Source organism: Spea bombifrons, chromosome 3, assembly GCF_027358695.1.
Source record: "Spea bombifrons isolate aSpeBom1 chromosome 3, aSpeBom1.2.pri, whole genome shotgun sequence".
NCBI classification, from domain to species: Eukaryota; Metazoa; Chordata; class Amphibia; order Anura; family Pelobatidae; genus Spea; species Spea bombifrons.
In genome coordinates, this window is record NC_071089.1 from 46,805,063 (window position 1) to 46,823,109 (window position 18,047).

Sequence of the window (18,047 nt, forward strand, 5' to 3'; positions counted from 1 at the left end):
TGCAATCCTTACACTAGTGTGGCTGGTCCATCCCAAACAATGGCACTTTTATCTCTTGTGTTATACACCCACAACCCTCTAGATTGTAAGCTCATTTGAGTAGGACCCTCCTCGCCTGTTGTTTCTGTAAGTCATCTTAAGTTATATTATATACTACTTGTTATGTCCTGTCTGCCCTTTGTACAGGGCTGCAGAATCTGATGGTGCTATATCAATGAATAAATAGTAATATACTAAAAGAGTCTGAAAGTTATGATGGCTATATTAAAAAGCAGTTGGAATACCATAGATTGCTTGTCACTCATGCTACACATAAACTTGCAAAACTGGTCCACTGCTAGACATGTGTTAAGGGTAAACAATACACACAAACCGAGCAATAACAAATAACTACTACTAGACTTGGGCACCAGGGGGCTCTTCGTCTTCGTGCGCGTATTCCGCAAATATTCGCCCGTTCCTGTCTTCTCTTTGGGCGAATTTTTGTGAACATTCTTCTTGCTCGTTTTTTCTTCGTTTTTTCCGGTTAAGGGGTTAATACGGGGTTAACGCGTACCGCAGCAGCTCTGGCGCCAGGAGTTTAAATGTCCATATGAGTAACTCTATTGGTCGCCAGCAGGGGGCCTCCTGCTGGTGACCAATGAGCACACTACCATATATGGCTAATATATTCTCGGGCAGAATGCTGCCCTCTATTGGTTAGATACATTGAGTAGCATTGTTCCATATGCTTGAAATCCAAAGTTATTATGCTACTCAATGTATCTTACCAATAGAGGGCAGAATGCTGCCATTGCAAAATTGGAAAGAGCCACAACTGGGTTTTTTGTTGCCTTCTTTTGAATGAACAGCAGGAGATAAACAGACATGGGAAAGGCTGAGCTTGATGGACACATGTCTTTTTTTCATCCTATCTAACTATGTAACCCCTGGGGAAGATCCAAGCCTCTGCTGGCTCCTCGAGCAATCATATGCGCCGAAGTGGCTCCTGTTGGCCACCTGGGTTTGCCTGCAGCAGTGTTCCTACTACTGTCTGAATAGCAGTTTTGTGGGGATGTAATAGTACACCTTCTGTTCTTAAATGTTTGAACATTAGAGCCCCACATTTTTATATGTATTGAATATTTTTGTAGGGAGAATGGAATAATTTTAAACATAGTTATGGAGCAAATCTTTTGGAAACCATCTATGTGTTCTTTCTCATGCAAGAGCCTTTCAGTATGCATAGTTAAATCTCTGGTACATCTTTAAAGAAACTTTACTGATTACACCCTATCAGAGCCAAGTAAATACAGTGAAAATTTGAAAGAAACCTTACACTGGGTAAATATCTCTGTTTGTCCTCCAAGTATGCTACTGTTACAGGCTTTCCTACGAAATGTAGGTAATGTGGTGGCTTTTTTTTTCTAAATGCTTTGATCTTTTGTCTGTGACCTCAAAAATTGTTATGGCTGCCTAATTGAACCTTGCATTTCATTTCTACCTCGGACACTGCTGCCCTTTTGACTTTTTAATCTGCCACAAAGGCAGCTCTATATTTTACAGATGAATAAACAGATAATACAAATAAGCCCTTGTCTGACATTACCACATTATATAACACAAGCTAAACACTTTTCTTATTTTTTCTTTTTTTCCATAATGTCTTACCATAATTAAATATATATTTTTTTTTATTATTGTAACCTACAATGTGTTCTGTGACTAGTCCCATGACCTCAACTCAACACATATGCAAAAAGGCAGTGGGTCTGCATAGGAGTTATTGTCTGAGTAAGGAATGGGGTAAGCCAATTAGGCTGAACTCAGATTTATTACCATAAGTATGCTAACATTGTTTATTTGCAATGCTGTACCCCTATTTAGTTACTATTTTTAGTTCTGGCCCTGTCCCAATGAGCATGCACCTAACATGGTCCTGCTGCTACTTACCAATCTTTGAATTATTTATAGGTCATATAACAAAACATTTCCAGCATGATTTCTGGATTAAAACCTCTTGTTCCTCCGGATAGATACCAGAAACACTACAGAAAAATAAGGTGCTGCGCAAAATTTACAAAAGGCACCCCAATATGTGTGAAAATGAAACAGTACTTAAATCTAACTAAATGGACTCTTCAGTAAGTTCCTCTGTTGGAAAGCCCATGGAAGCCTCTTCTGGGGAATGGAGCTTCTTCCTTGTACCGTTATAAGAGAATAGTATAACTTTAATAACATTTTTTAAAAAAGTTGTATCTTACATAGGAAAATACTTTAAAGCTCCTTTGGAGAGGAATGGGGTCGTGCCGTGCTGTAGTAGTGACAGTTTGATTCTCATAAAATTCCTTTGTGTCCACTTCCTCAATGGGCGTATTCAGCACAATGCGTTTCACCAATCGGCTTCCTCGGATGCCCCTAACAGCTAGTCTGGTCCTGCTGCTACTTCGCAGTATTTGGTCTTATAACAAAGTATTTCCAGCATGATTTCCGGATTAAAACCTCTTTTTCCTCCGGATGGATACCAGAAACAATGTATAGATAAAAGATTATTATTACAGTTTGTTTATAGAGTCCAGGCAGGTGCTATTATAATAAGCAAAATTAACAATAACATAAAAATAAACCATATAATAAACAAATAGATTACATACAGATGCCCCTCAATTTAAGATGGCTCGACTTCCAATGTTTTGATTCAGTATGTTTACAGTACAGGTATAGTACATGTAACAATATGTGAACTGGACTTACTACCGTATTTGCTTGATTATAAGACGACCCCCCCAAAATCTAAATATTAATTTTTTAAAAAAAGAAAAAGCCTAAATATAAGACGACCCTATAGGAAAAAAGTTTTACTAGTAAATGTTAATTCATGTTAACTATGTAAACTGTTTTTTTTTATAAAAGATTAAAAAACTATGCCCCCCAGTTATGCACATCTGCCCCAGGCTTGCCACTCTGCCCCAGAAATACCTTATACCCCCTATATGCCACTGTGCCCCATGATATGCCTTTTGACCCCTATGTGCCACTCTGCCTCCAGAAATGCCTTATACCCCTATATGCCACTCTGGCATTTAGGAGGTTAAAAGATATATTATGGGGCAGAGTGGCATATAGGGAGGTATAAGGAATTTCAGGAGGCAGAGTGGCGTATAGAAGGTTAAAAGGCATTTCTGGAGGCAGAGTGTCATAAAGGGGGTTAAAACGCATATCTGAGTGGCATTAAGGGGGTTAAAAGGCATATCATAGAGCACTCTGCCTACAGAAATGCCTTATGTACCCCATTGGATCTTAGTCTCATAGTCAGACCTCATTTGAGGTCTGATTATAAGACGACCCCAATTATAAGACGAGGGGTATTTTTCAGAGCATTTGTTCTGAAAAAACCTCGTCTTATAATAAAGCAAATACGGTATATTCATCTTAAGATAGGTTCATCACAAGGTAACGTATTTGTACTGGTACACAGATGGAAAAGCTTACATTTCATCAAAAATGAGAGAAAAATGAAACAGGAGGTAAGGCCAGACTTGCTGACAGGTAATTTGATTATCGGAAGGGTCATACAGAAGGTAGGGTGTGAGGAACAGAAAGTTTCCTGCAAAATGCAGATTGTGTGGTACTGACTATTGTATATTTCTTTGACCAGGTTGTTATTACATGAGCATTTAAGCTTTTAAGTGCCAACCACTGGATGGGATACTTGACTATCCATCTCCACCCTGGTCTTCCGGGTAGCTGGTTATTATTTTTCTGTTCAGAACATAAAAGAGGGCACTGAGACCTGTTTCCATACAGTGGTATATATTTAGGCTCTCCTCCTTTTTATTGTCTTCTTCCTCCAATTTGATTCACCTAGAATTACCGTACCCGTACAGGTACGTACCCTGATATTTTCTCTGGCAAGGCATTTTTGGAAAAATCTTTTGGCATGCCTTATCAGCCCTGGCAGTGTTCAGCTGGAATGCAGCATTCATTGTATCCAAAAGGGACATTTGGTCCTGTGGACGATGGTCAAAAACCTTCCATTAACAGGATGAGAAAAACTCCTCAATGGAGTTGAGGGAAGAGGAGTAAGGGTCAAAGGAACAGGACATCATCCTCGAATGGGCATCAAACCAGGCTGTGACTGCACGGGAATGGTGGAATGTCACATTGTCCCATGTGATTACATATATTGGCAAGTGGTCTCCCACCTGTCCCCTTTCTACCTCTGGCACCAGTCTTTCTTGCAGGTCTTCTAAAGGTGTTGTAGGGGCCAATCTCACATTTATGCAGGAGTGCACCATTGTTGGAGATTGCGGCGCACATGGTGATGTTAGCTCCTCTTTGGCCCGGCATGGTAACTGTGGCCCTTATGTCAATTATGGGTTTTTTTCGCGCTGCCTTTTCGCCCAATTGAAGCCAGCCTCATCAACGTAGATCATTTCATGTGTGACTTCATTGGCCTCCAAATCCATGACTCTCTGAAACTAATCAGACACAGTGTATGTAAATGCTTTGCTGTATACCTATTGTATGTCCTACTGTAGAGGTTTATAGAGTAGTTTACTGCAAAAAAAATATAGTTACATATAAGAGGCCGTAGGCATACAGTAACTGTAATACATGGTAAAAGTAGTAGGAGAAGCCCTTATACAATATCCTACCTGTTCATTTCTTGAAAACTCTGGACAATGGATGCCACTGCGTCCCAGCTAAGATTTGGCTGTACTCGTTCACCAGCCTCTCTGTATGATAGCCTGTGGTAGCCTGATAGCCCTAACCACTCTTAACAATTCTCTAAAATGTGTTTGGTTGTTTACAGATATTCAGTGAACCTTAAAAAGGAAATTTTGTTACAGGAGAAGATCGAGACTATTAGAAAAGTTCCTTTCAACTCCCTCCTACACCACTCAACACCACTCTCTCCACTCCTACTATACTACCTGCCTTTTCCCCTACAACCGAAGAAGAGATAGCCACTCTTCTTTCTTCCTCTCACCCAACAACCTGTCCCCTCGACCCCATCCCTTCACACCTCACAAAGTCTCTATGTCCATCCCTTGGTCCATCACTTACCCACCTATTTAATCTTTCTCTATCATCTGGAACTGTACCATCTGCCTTCAAGCATGTGCTAATCACACCAATTCTAAAGAATCCTTCCTCAGATCCCGTCTGTTTGACTAACTACCGCCCTATCTCTCTGCTTCGGTTTACCTCTAAGCTGCTTGAACGGATTGTGTACAATCGCCTCATTAACTTCCTCTCCTCTAATTCCCTCCTTGACCCTCTACAGTCTGGTTTCAAACCCCTTCACTCTACTGAAACAGCTCTAACAAAAGTCTCCAATGACTTGCTCTCTGCCAAAGCAAAAGGTCACTACTCTATTCTAATACTACTGGATCTCTCTGCTGCTTTCGATACTGTTGATCACCACCTTCTCCTAGACTCACTTGCTTCTATAGGCATTGGAGATACAGCTCTCTCCTGGATCTCCTCATATCTGTCTAACCGTTCCTTCTCTGTCAACTTCTCTGGCAAGACATCATCACCCCTTCCACTTTCGGTTGGTGTCCCCCAAGGTTCAGTCCTTGGCCCTCTGCTGTTCTCTCTTTATACTTCCTCTCTTGGCAAACTAATCCACTCATTTGGCCTCCAGTATCACCTATATGCAGATGATACCCAAATCTACCTGTCTTCTCCTGATCTCTATCCATCTCTCCTGTCCTGTATTACCAACTGCTTGTCTGCTATTTCTTCATGGATGTCACAACACTACCTGAAACTTAATCTTTCTAAAACTGAACTCATTATCTTCCCTCCCTCCATCTCCACTCCACTACCTGAATTCTCTATCACCATTAACAACACGACTATCTCTCCTACTAACCAGGCCCGATGCCTTGGGGTCATCCTTGACTCAAACCTCTCCTCCATCCCTCACATTCAGTCCCTCGCCAGATCCTGCCGCTTGCACCTAAAAAACATCTCTCGTATCCGCCCATTCCTCACCCAAGAATCCACAAAAACCCTGGTTCATTCCCTTATCATTTCCCATCTTGACTACTGCAACACTCTTCTGGTTGGCACTCCACTGTCTCGACTCTATCCTCTACAGTCTATCCTAAATGCTGCTGCTAAGCTCATCTTCCTTGCACGTCGCTTCTCTTCTGCTTCCCCCCTCTGTGAAACCCTCCACTGGCTCCCAATTACCTTTAGAATTAAATTTAAGATCCTGGTACTGACATATAAGGCCATCCACAATACTGCTCCTCCGTACATTTCTGACCTCATCAGCAAATACTCTCCTACTCGTTCCCTACGTTCCTCCCATAGGCTAAGGCTTTCCTCCTCACTCATCACCTCTTCCTTTTCCCGTCTACAAGATTTCACTTGAGCTGCCCCATATCTCTGGAATCTACTCCCAAGGAACCTTCAGCATTCTCCCTCCCTCCCAACATTCAAGAAACATCTAAAAACCCACTTCTTCAGAGAAGCATACCATCTTAGCTGCTAGAACTTCCTTGTCATCGATACAACCACCACAATACCTCTCACCCTTTCTCTATGCCTTATGTTTGTCACCCCATTTCCATCTAGCTTGTAAGCTTGCAAGCAGGGCTCTCACCACCAAATGTATCGGTTTGTCTTAGTCTGTCAATTCTTGTCTTGTCATATCCCTTGAATTTATGTATTGTATTAAGCGCTGCGTAAACTGTTGGTGCTATATAAATAAAGGATAATAATAATAATAGATATCTCCCATAATTGCGTCCTAAAATATTGAGTTGTAATATTTAAGAGTGGCCAGTAGGTGGCCCCAGATACAGCACTTTGTAACACACATAGGTTAAATCTAAATAGGTGGGAAAGTTTATTTGCAACAAGTTTACACAGCTTAGACTTAAAACAGATGCAATGGCTTCAATATACAAAATGTAAGAATACACATAAAAATATAAACCATATTTTCACATAAAAGTAAGCAATACACATATATCAAAAAAAGTCCCTGAATTCTTTAAATATTTTGAGGATTTCATTTCCTCTTCCTTATGATTAGGTTATTTCAAACTTAACATTTTTTCAGAGGTAACTAAATTAACAAATACTCCTTTAACAAAATGGAAATAAATTAGATACATTTCCAACATAAAACAGTTACCAAATATTTCATATTTTAAAATGCATATAATCCACATAAAACTGTTTAATCTCTTGACAACCAATGACGTACCAGGCACGTCACGAAAAAACATTCAATTAACGACCGCTGACATAAAAGCAAGCAGTACACATATATCAAAAAAAGTCCCTGAATTCTTTAAATATTTTGAGGATTTCATTTCCTCTTCCTTATGATTAGGTTATTTCAAACTTAACATGTTTCGCCCATTTTTCAGAGGTAACTAAATTAACAAATACTGCTTTAACAAAATGGAAATAAATTAGATACATTTCCAACATAAAACAGTTACCATATATTTCATATTTTAAAATGCATATAATCCACAAAAAACTGTTTAACCTTTTGACAACCAATGACATACCAGGCACGTCACGAAAAAACATTCAGTTAACGACCACTGACATGCCTGGTGTCACCCGCTCCCGTGGATCCGCTGTCCCCCGTCGTCCTGCGTCCGTCCGCTCGGCTCCCGGCTCGCCGCTTCACTTACCTCGTGGCGAGGTCAGGAGGAAGCGTCGGCTGGGTGCTCGGCGTTGCGGTCGTGCTCCCTCTGCTTGACACGCGCGTAACTGCAGCTAGGTTTAGCTGCAGCTGCCGCGTTTTGGCAGGCAGGGGGCACGTGTGACGTCAGCGTTGGGGGCGTGGTGGCTACCGGCGCCAAATTTAAAAACCCAGAAGCCCTGTTACCGGTACCCTGGTGTGGTCTTTTGCTGGTTATTGCTACTGTGCGTTCTATGAATTATCTGACCCTTTGGCTTGTCCTGACTACCCTTTGCTCTACGATTTGGCTGTGTTTGTCTCTACGTGTATGACCTGGATCGTCTGACTACCCGCTTTGGATCTGACCCACCTTCTGGCTGACTACCCGTCCTGTGTATGACCTGGATCGTCTGACTACCCGCTTTGGATCTGACCCACCTTCTGGCTGACTACCCGTCCTGTGTATGACCCCTGGCTCGTCTGACTCTGCGTTAGTTTTGCCCTCCTCCTACATTACTTTGGTGGAGATCTCTCCAGCTGTACCCAGAGACTATCTACCTCTCCATATCTACCTACTCCGGGGCCTCCTCACTGTTGGGATCATCGAATACCTGGGGTTGCGTCTCTGCGCACTCCTCCAGGAGAAGAACTTCTGCGGTGAGTGCTCTGGCTTGTGGTAGACGTGACACCTGGCATGTCATTGAATGAGCTTTGAAACCAATCATAGGTCACTATCCTCGTTATAACGGTGTTGCTGTAATGCCTCGATATCAAGGCATGCAGTGTTTTGTTTCAATGTTTCACATATTTCATATAATATATATATATATACACACACTAATGGTATCTAAAGAAAGATCTTCTTGTCCTAAAAACAAAAATCTAACTTGTATGGGTACACTAAATGAGAGAGAAGACAATTACAGCTAAACAGCAACACAGCGACTGGCACGAAGACACAAACAGCCAGGTCTTTAAGGGGTTAAAAACACATGGTTGCTATATAATTGTGTAATAATTTTTTTAAAAAATTCTAAACTTTTCTTATGCATCATATAATCCACAAATACTATTCATAAGGTAAGCATTATATCTTAAGTATCCCTGTTAAATACAAATTTTACATTATATTACAATTATATAAAATTTTCACTCAAGATAGAGTGATATGAAGAAACTAAGAAAAATGACTGATTATTACCTTTGTATGAGTGTATGAATGTTTTTACACATACTTTTGTTTTTTCACTCCATAGATGTTTATCCTATAAGGCGTTCCCTATGGTCTACACATGTTTTGTGACGGTTAGGTGTCATTAGTTATGTAGAGTCAAATCAACAGCATTAATTGACGTACACAGAAGGCTATTTTCACACAATGTCCATGGGATATCACTAAAAATGGTTAATGAGACCCAGAGGCTGCTATTTGCCAAGGACAATTTAATGGTATAGCATAAACTGTGAAAATGTTTTCTCCCTGGATTAACACAGATCATTGTACTGACCAAAAACAGCCCCGAAGAACTGAAGTGCTAAAAACATGGGTTGGGGAACTGCAGCTACTGCACAGCTCATTATCTTAATATTAGTACTGAGGTCATTGTTTTAAATTGAGGTGCAAACAAAGATATAGTGATATAAACATTTTCTAAAGTTTGTTTTGTCAGTAAGGTCACAGTGTTTTAATTACAGAGGAATAGTCAACTTAAAAATTATCCTTAGCTCTAATTCCTAAACCAAAATATAACACACTAATCATGTTTTTTATAATTTACTGCTTATGTACTTGTATAACTGGCTTAACTGTTGAACAGCCTTATTTTCTTTAATGCGACATATCGACGATGTCATCTTGCTGCCACATAATATGTTTTTAATTGCATTTGTGATAATAGCTTTACAAACAAACTATACAGTCCCATACCTCCCAACATTTCAAAATTCAAAAGAGGGACACTTTTTTTAAAATCTCTGTCACAGAACTCACTATTGCAAGCAATTGCACTTTATAATGTCGCACTTGCGTCACCACTAAAAACATTGCACAGTCATGCATATTAAAAATAACCAACACATTGAATTGAATTCTCATGAGGCTCAGTCAGACATGCTACTTCCATGATGCTGGCATCATCGGAAGTGCCATGGAGCACGGTGGGGCAATTGCCTCAGGCGGCACTTTTGAAGAGGCGGCACTTTACCGCCCCAAGGCGCCCCTCTCTCTCCTCCGCTTTAAAAAAAAAAAAGTGCTGTTGTCAGTACCTGCTCGGAGCCCCTCTCTCTCCTCTGCAAGCCCTATAGCTCGGTCTCGGTGCCGGCTTGTAATGCTGAGCACCGGAATATGACGTCATTTCCGGCGCTCAGCAGTAAAGTAGCAGGCACCGTGGCAGAGCAGGGAGACTCGCTGCAAGACTGCTGAAAGGTAAGTGAAGTACAAAGGGGGGGATAGGGTAGATAATAGGGAGGGAGGGAGAGGAAGGGTAGATAATGACCCCTGGCGTTGGCAGGGGGGGCAGCATTTTAAACTTCGCCCCAGGCAGCATTATGTCTTGGGCCGGCCCTGAGTGCAGTTAACAGTAGATCGGGACAAATCAGGACAGTTGGGGGGCATGCAGTTCTAAACAATCTCTAGCAACTAGAAACCCAATGGCAGTTTGCGAAAAAAATGGGCACATAGTACAGGAAGTGTGTAACAGATTCCTGGCTGGACTTTTAGGGTGGTTTCAATGCAATATTCCGCAAATCATGAGGAACTTGGGACATTTTACATGAAATGCCCCGAGTTTACATTCTGAGCTCCTGAAAAAAGGGACATTCCACCAGTGTCCTTTTTAAGGGGGACGTTCAAAGTATTCATGCACTGGGGTTCATGGGCTGGTTAAGGAGATCAGAGGATCTCTCCTGAATGCCCACAAGCTGTACAATTCATTAAGGTCTGTGCTTCTGCACTCAGCTCCCTCCAACCTTGCAATGTTTCGGAGCAGAACGCTGTAGCATGATGTCTATTTTGGGGAGTAGCTTAGTGTGGAGGGCTAGTCTCATGTGGATGCAGGGCTAGTCACACAAGGGGTATGCACAGGAAAGTCAGAGATAAAGTTGTCAGGGGCGTGGGCATGGCCAAATGCAGAGAAGGAAGAAACTGGCCCGGAGATCCTGGGAAGCAGGGCTTCATTCACAGACTGTGGGTCAAACTTGGAGAGTTCATGGGTGGGATGATGTCATATCCCTGTACAATGGTTCTAAACAATGCAAGATAAAACCAGCTCCTATTTTGGAGGTCCCTGGCGGCATGTACTCACCTGCGTCAGACGGCTGCGCGGGAGGCAGTGATGCATGGTTGGAGGTGGGGCTTGTAGGATGCTGGATTTAAAAGAAACTGTTAAGCACAGACACCCTGTTGTGGTCCTGCTATTCTGTTTTCTGCCCAGTGATTCTGATGCTAGCCTCCTCACTTTTGGGATCATTTAAGTCCCTGTCCGCCTAGTTTGGAGTCCAACTTCTTGGTAGGTGAGTTGGGGCTGAATAACTTTTCCGCTAAGTGCTCATTCGGCAACAGCGAACATGACATTATCTCTATTGTTTGATTCAGGAAGAAGTCTCAGAAATATATAGGTGCAAGAAAAAAGCGCAAGCAGGGAAACATTAAGTTCTACTTACCGAGAGCTTCTTTTCCCTGCCAATCCCTGGTGACACTATGAGAGACTCCTCCTCCGTACCTGAGATAGGGCAGGACTCCAAACATTTAAAAGGCCCCTCCCCTCCTAGCACCCTCAGTGAATATCAAAGACCACACAGGAAAACAGAATCGCTGCAAAAACAAACATTTATTGAAAGGAAGGGAGGGAACAAAACGTGTCACCAGGGATTGGCAGGGAAAAGAAGCTCTCGGTAAGTAGAACTTAATGTTTCCCTGCCATCCCAGGTGACACTATGAGAGATATAACAAAGAAGAAGGGTGGGAAACAAAGAAACTCAGGGGGAAAACACCGCCCCAAGAACCGTACGACCGAACAGGGCATCCTCCTGAGCCATCTGATCGAGTCTATAATGTCGAACAAAAGTACTTAGAGATCCCCACGTAGCTGTTTTACAGATGTGTTCAGGCGAGACAAGACATCGCTCAGCCCATGAAGTGGAAACTGCGCGGGTAGAGTGGGCACGAATCCCCGGAGGGGGAACCCCGCCAGCTGCTGTGTAAGCTAAACAGATAGTAGACACAATCCATTTCGCCACCGTACGTTTAGAAATGCCAAGACCTCTACTGGGACCAGAAGAGGCTACAAACAAACTAGATGATTTGCGCACAGGCTGCGTGCGTTCCAGATAAATAGAAAGACATCTTTTTAAGTCCAACGTATGGAGCGCTTCTTCTTCTGCCGATTGAGGGGACGAGAAGAACGTAGGCAACACAATTTCTTGGTCCCTGTGAAACGCCGTCTGAACTTTGGGTGAGAATTCCGGGGGCAAGGCGAGGATGACCTTATCCGGAAAAAAACGCAGAAACGGTTCTTTCATAGAAAGGGCCTGGAGTTCACTGATACGCCTCGCAGAGGTAATGGCCACCAGGAAGGCCGTCTTCAGAGACAACAGGTGTAGGGACACTGATTGAAGAGGCTCAAACGGTGGCAACATGAGCCTGCGAAGGACCAGGTTCAGGTCCCAGGGAACCATCTTGGAGACAGGGCGAGGACGAATACGCACCATAGCCTTAGAGAAACGCCTGATGATTGGAACAGAACTCAAATCAAAGCCAAGTAAGGCACTAATGGCAGCAATCTGAACCTTGATGGTAGAAGGCTGAAGTCCATGGTCAAACCCCGTCTGCAAAAATTCCAGAATAGCAGCTGGAGAACACTCTGAAGGAAGAATTTTCCTGGATCCACACCAGCTACAAAACTTCTTCCACACTTTAATGTATCTGATGGATGTGACCTTCTTACGACTGCGCAGAAGAGTTTCCGTAACCGACTCAGAGAAGCCTCGAGACCTCAGAATTCTCCGTTCAACCTCCAAGCCGTCAGCTGAAATACCGCAGGATTTGGATGAAGGAACTGACCCTGGTGAAGCAGGTTTTCCCAGGCCGGGAGCCGTAGGGGTGGTGCGTGGCTGAGTGAGACTAGGCCCGCGTACCAGACACGTCTGGGCCAGTCCGGGGCAACCAGTATAACTGATGCCCGGTCGAACTTGATCTTTTGCAGAACCTTGGATATCAGAGGCAATGGAGGGAAAACATAGGCGAGGTTGAAACTCCAAGTCTGAGTGAAGGCATCCACCGCCAAAGGCTGGTCCCGAGGATTGAGAGAAAAGAACGCCGGAACTTGAGCATTGTCCCTGGAGGCCATGAGATCTATCTCGGGCATTCCCCACCGTTGGACAATCATGAGGAAGGCTGCCGGATGCAAAGCCCATTCGTGGCTTAGAACGGGAGTTCTGCTTAGAAAGTCGGCTTGGGAATTCAAAGCCCCCTGAAGGTGAACCGCAGACAAAGTCATGAGACGTGATTCTGCCCAAAAGGAAATCCTGAGAGCTAGACGCAGTAGGCGAGGACTTCTTGTACCCCCCTGCTTGTTGATGTAGGCGACAACCGCCCGATTGTCGGAACGAAGCAGGATGTTGCCGCCAAAGAGATGCTTTTCCCAGTGATGAAGGGCATTCTCCACCGCCAGCAGCTCCAGGCAGTTCGAGGGTAGGAGCTGAGTGGCAGGCGACCAGAGACCTTGAGCAAAGTCGTCCCGATAAGTTGCCCCCCAGCCTGTACTGCTTGCGTCCGTCGTCAGGAGCTCTTTGGATGACCAGGCCCATCGTCTTCCCGAGGCCAGAGTATCTCGTAGGAGCCACCAGGAGAGGGATGCCTTGACATGCGGAGGAAGACGAACCAGTCTGTCCAGGGCGAATGGGTTCTGTTCCATCAAATGAAGAATATGGTTCTGAAGGACCCTCATGTGAGCCAGGGCCCAGGGAACTGCATATCTTGCTGAAGTCATCTTGCCGAGAAGAGACATACACCGCCTTAGTGGACTTTTTCGTGCAGAAAGCACCTTGCAGGTTAGGGAATAAATACCGCTGATCTTGCTCGAAGGAAGAAACGCTTTTCCTTCGCAGGAATCCAGGCGAAGGCCGAGGAACTCCAATCGTTGAGAAGGAACTAACTTGGACTTCTCCCAATTTAGAATCCAGCCGAGATCCTGAAGCGTCTGGACCACCCGGGAAAGGTGAGACTGCAGGAGAGTCGCTGAATGCGTGTGAATCAGCCAATCGTCTAAGTAAGGGATGACCGAAATGCCCTGACGTCTGAAATGGGCCACCACCACTGCAAGGAGTTTTGTAAACACTCTGGGGGCTGGAGACAGTCCAAATGGCAGGGCTAGAAATTGAAAATGATTGATTCTTGAACCCCCAGGAATAGCTATCCGCAGAAACCGATGATGGGAGGGATGCATAGGAACATGAAGATACGCATCCTTTAGGTCTATGGAGACCATGAAGTCCTGAAGGTTTAGAGAGTCCAGTGCTGATCTTATGGTCTCCATCTTGAACCTTAGGAAACGAAGGTGACGGTTCAGGAAACGTAGGTCTATAATGAGACGAAACCCCTTTGGTGACTTTGGAACCAAAAAGACCCGAGAATAAACTCCTTGACCCTGTTCCTGCCGGGGCACAGGAATAAGGACTTCTGTATGTACAAATTGATGGACAGCAGACAGCAGGAATCCCCGCTGTTCCAGGTTCTGAGGAAGGTGGGAGATCAAAAACCGGTCTGCAGGCTTGCTTTCGAATTGCAGTCGATACCCCTGGGATATGATGGATCTCACCCAGGAATCCTTGGTGATGAGGAACCAATAGTCCACGAAATGCCGAAGTCTTCCTCCCACCGGGATGACTGACGAGTCATGCAAAACCTTTGGGATCCTGGGCCGCTTTGGGGAAGGCGAACCTGTCGTGTCTACCTCTCTCACGATGGAATCTGCCCCGGAAGGCATGCTCCCTTGCAGGGCGAAAGAAACCGGAACCATAACCCCTGGACTGGCCTGGAAAGTATGGACGAAAGGACTGCCTCCTCCTGGGAGCAGTTCTGCGTAGAGGCATCCAATGTTTATCCCCAGTCGTCTTCTCAAGCAGGGACTCCAGCTCCTCGCCAAACAGAGACCCTCCTTTAAAAGGGATATTTAGCAGTCTGTTCTTTGAGGCATTGTCAGCCCCCCAGGCTTTAAGCCATAAGGCCCGTCTGGCCGCCACCGAAAGTGCAGAGGCCCTGGCTGACATCCTGACATTTTCAACCGAGGCATCGCAGAGAAAATCCACTGCCAATTTGAGAGCAGCAATGTTCTTGAGGATAGTTTCTCTAGGCGTTTTTGCCGCAACCTCTTCCTCGATCTGTGACAGCCAGATTTTAACAGCTCGAGACACTGAGGCAGATGCTATACCAGGTTTAAAAGCAGCAGAGGAAGCTTCAAAAGATTTCTTAACGGCTGCTTCAGCCTTCTTTTCCATCAGATCCGAGAAATGAGAGCCATCCTCCAGCGGCAAGGCAGTCTTTCTGGAAACTTTCATCACCGCGGTGTCAACCAGCGGAGTTGCACAAAATTTTTCAAAGTCCTCCTCAAACGGAAAGAGGCGTTTCACCCGCCTGGACAGGTTAACCCTCCTCTCTGGATGATTCCACTCCTGCTTAATGATGTCGGATAAGGCAGGGTGCACAGGAAAAGAAGGTGACTGCTTGGAGAAGCCGGCAAAGAAGTGATCCTTCTTAGGCGTCGCTGTTTCCTCCAAGTTCATGGCAGACTTTACCGCAGAAATGAGAGTATCAATTTCTTCCACCGGGAACAAATAGGAACTTTCCTCTCGGATTTCACCTTCCTCAGAAGAATATTCCTCCAGCTCAGGATAATCAAACTCGGAGTCAGAAAACTGCTGGTAACCCAGGAGCGATGGTTCCCGAACTGCCGGAAGATGGGAAGGAGCAGGAACCGATTGACGAAAGGCCGAAAAGGTGGACTGCATCTCCTCCTTAAGCCAGGCCAAAAACTCTCTCCCACCAGAGGCTTCCGAATCCGCAACGGACTTTAGACAGGCAGAACAGAGCTTTTTCTTAGCATCCTGCAGAGGCCTGTGACAACCAGAACACTGCGCATGTTTTGATTTAGTTAAAGCCTTTTTTGGTCTCTCCTCAACAGAGGGAGGCTCAGAATTATCTGGAGCAGACATAATCAGACAAAATGCAACAGCACCGTCAGAAAATATATAATAACCCATTGTCAACTCACCACACCGCTTAAATAGCTCCAAATCAGGCTACAAGCTGCAACAGCAGCAAATCTGGCGCCAAAATTTTGAATTGAAACGAAAACGAGGCTCGGAACGCATACCGGACATGCCTGGCGAACCGAGCCGGAAAAAGCAGAGACGCCATCTTTAAAAATGCTGAGACGCCGAGCCGCGGCGTCTAGGAACAGCGAACGGCAGTGGAAGCAGCGGGGAGCTGAGGGAAGGAAGCCGGACGGATCACCGCACAGCCAAGGTAAGTAAGCGCCGGGCCGCGCGGCACCAGCCACAGGCTAAGGTGCAGAGACTACCCCCACCCGAGGGGGCTTAGCCCTAGGGAGAAACGGCTCAACCTAGAGCCGAAATAAAATAACAAACGGGAGACGAGTCCTCCCTACCTGATGTAGGGCAGGAAAAAACACTGAGGGTGCTAGGAGGGGAGGGGCCTTTTAAATGTTTGGAGTCCTGCCCTATCTCAGGTACGGAGGAGGAGTCTCTCATAGTGTCACCTGGGATGGCAGGGAAAATCTAGTAATTAAAACTTCGTGTGAGAACTATAATTATGGGACACAATTTAATTTAGACTAGATATCTTCCTATAAATGTAACAATTCATATAATCCATAAAATGTGGAAGCAAACTTGGCTAGTCTAAACGTTACTGTGATTTCCATTTCTCCTTCTTCTTATGTTTAATAGCACAGAAATTCTTTAGTTAGTGCCATTACAAAATCAAACTGGCTTTATTGAAAGCAGGAAGTATTTGTTAGTACACTTGATGTCATTGGTAGTAGGGGCAGCCAATCTCATGTATGCTATCTGAACATTGAAGTTTTTCTAGCATACATTGGCTGCTTTTTCAGTTACCTTATTGAGAGTGCTCCAGGTTCATTTGGTAAAATGCGAAATCACACAAGCTGGACTGACTATATATTTTTTCATTGGCTTCTCTTTAAAGGTCAGATTACTCAATGACATTCGGCACCATCAGTGGGCATCTCAATCAACTAGCTGAGACTGGACACTGATGATCACACATTCTGCCTTCTAAACATTAAAGGGGATCAAGTTAATATTAAAACAACCAGACTTGACAAAACTGCAGGAGCAGTGTTGTCAGTCCCTATGAGAATGCAGCATGTATCTTACAAAGTAAATGCTGCTTTCTCAAAAACATCAGATAAATATCGTACAGTATGGCGAAGGCATAGATCAATCTCCCGATTATACCTGTGTTGATACATCTATTGTTTATAGTTTATTCACAGTTTAGTGCTTTTTTTAAATTTAGAATGTATTATAAAATCCTTGGCAGATTACACTGTTAGCCACTTGAGACCTGCAATACAGGGGGATTCATCAGCAAGGTAGGAGGAACTATTTATCTTCCCTTGGATGAGTCCTCATGAGATTCCAGCTAAAATAATAAAATGGTCATCATTGTACCTCTTCTTTCTTGCCTATGCGAAAATCTCCAAGACATTTTTAAGATATTGACCATTCTGTATTGTAAGTATTGCTTGCACATCTGGCTAGATTGTTTACACAATGTGACTGCCTTGACACATTAGTCTGTATTTCTGTATGAATAATTTAAGTGCACAATGATTTCTTTACCCTTAAAAAGTATACCTTTTTTCTTCCCTAAATTTTGACATTAAATACCTATTTATACACAGGGCTTATATTTGTAAATTCTACCTTCCATTTGCCAACACCTTGCAATCTTTAAAAGTAGAATACTGGGACATGACATTGTATCCCCGTGTGACATCTCCAAATGGCTCATGGTTACCACTGCCCACAAAAGCAGGACAGTAGGGCAAATCAGGGGGGCACGGGAATCAGACTTAAAAAGGAACATTTGAGACTTATGGTAAAATGAGGATTGTGAAAATGCAGCATCATTGGAAATAGCCCATACCAATACCAATACAGTAAATAAAATCAGAATTATTTTAGTGGTAGCACTTTATAGGATCAGTCAAAATCAAAACAGCAGACAAGCAAACGGTGCCTAGAACAGCAAGAGAACAGATAACCCCTTAGGAAAGTGGATGGTTCCACATTCAATTTATAAATACATTAGTTGATTCACAAGTTTCCAAGAAATATAACCTTCTTGTTTGTCATTTCAGAA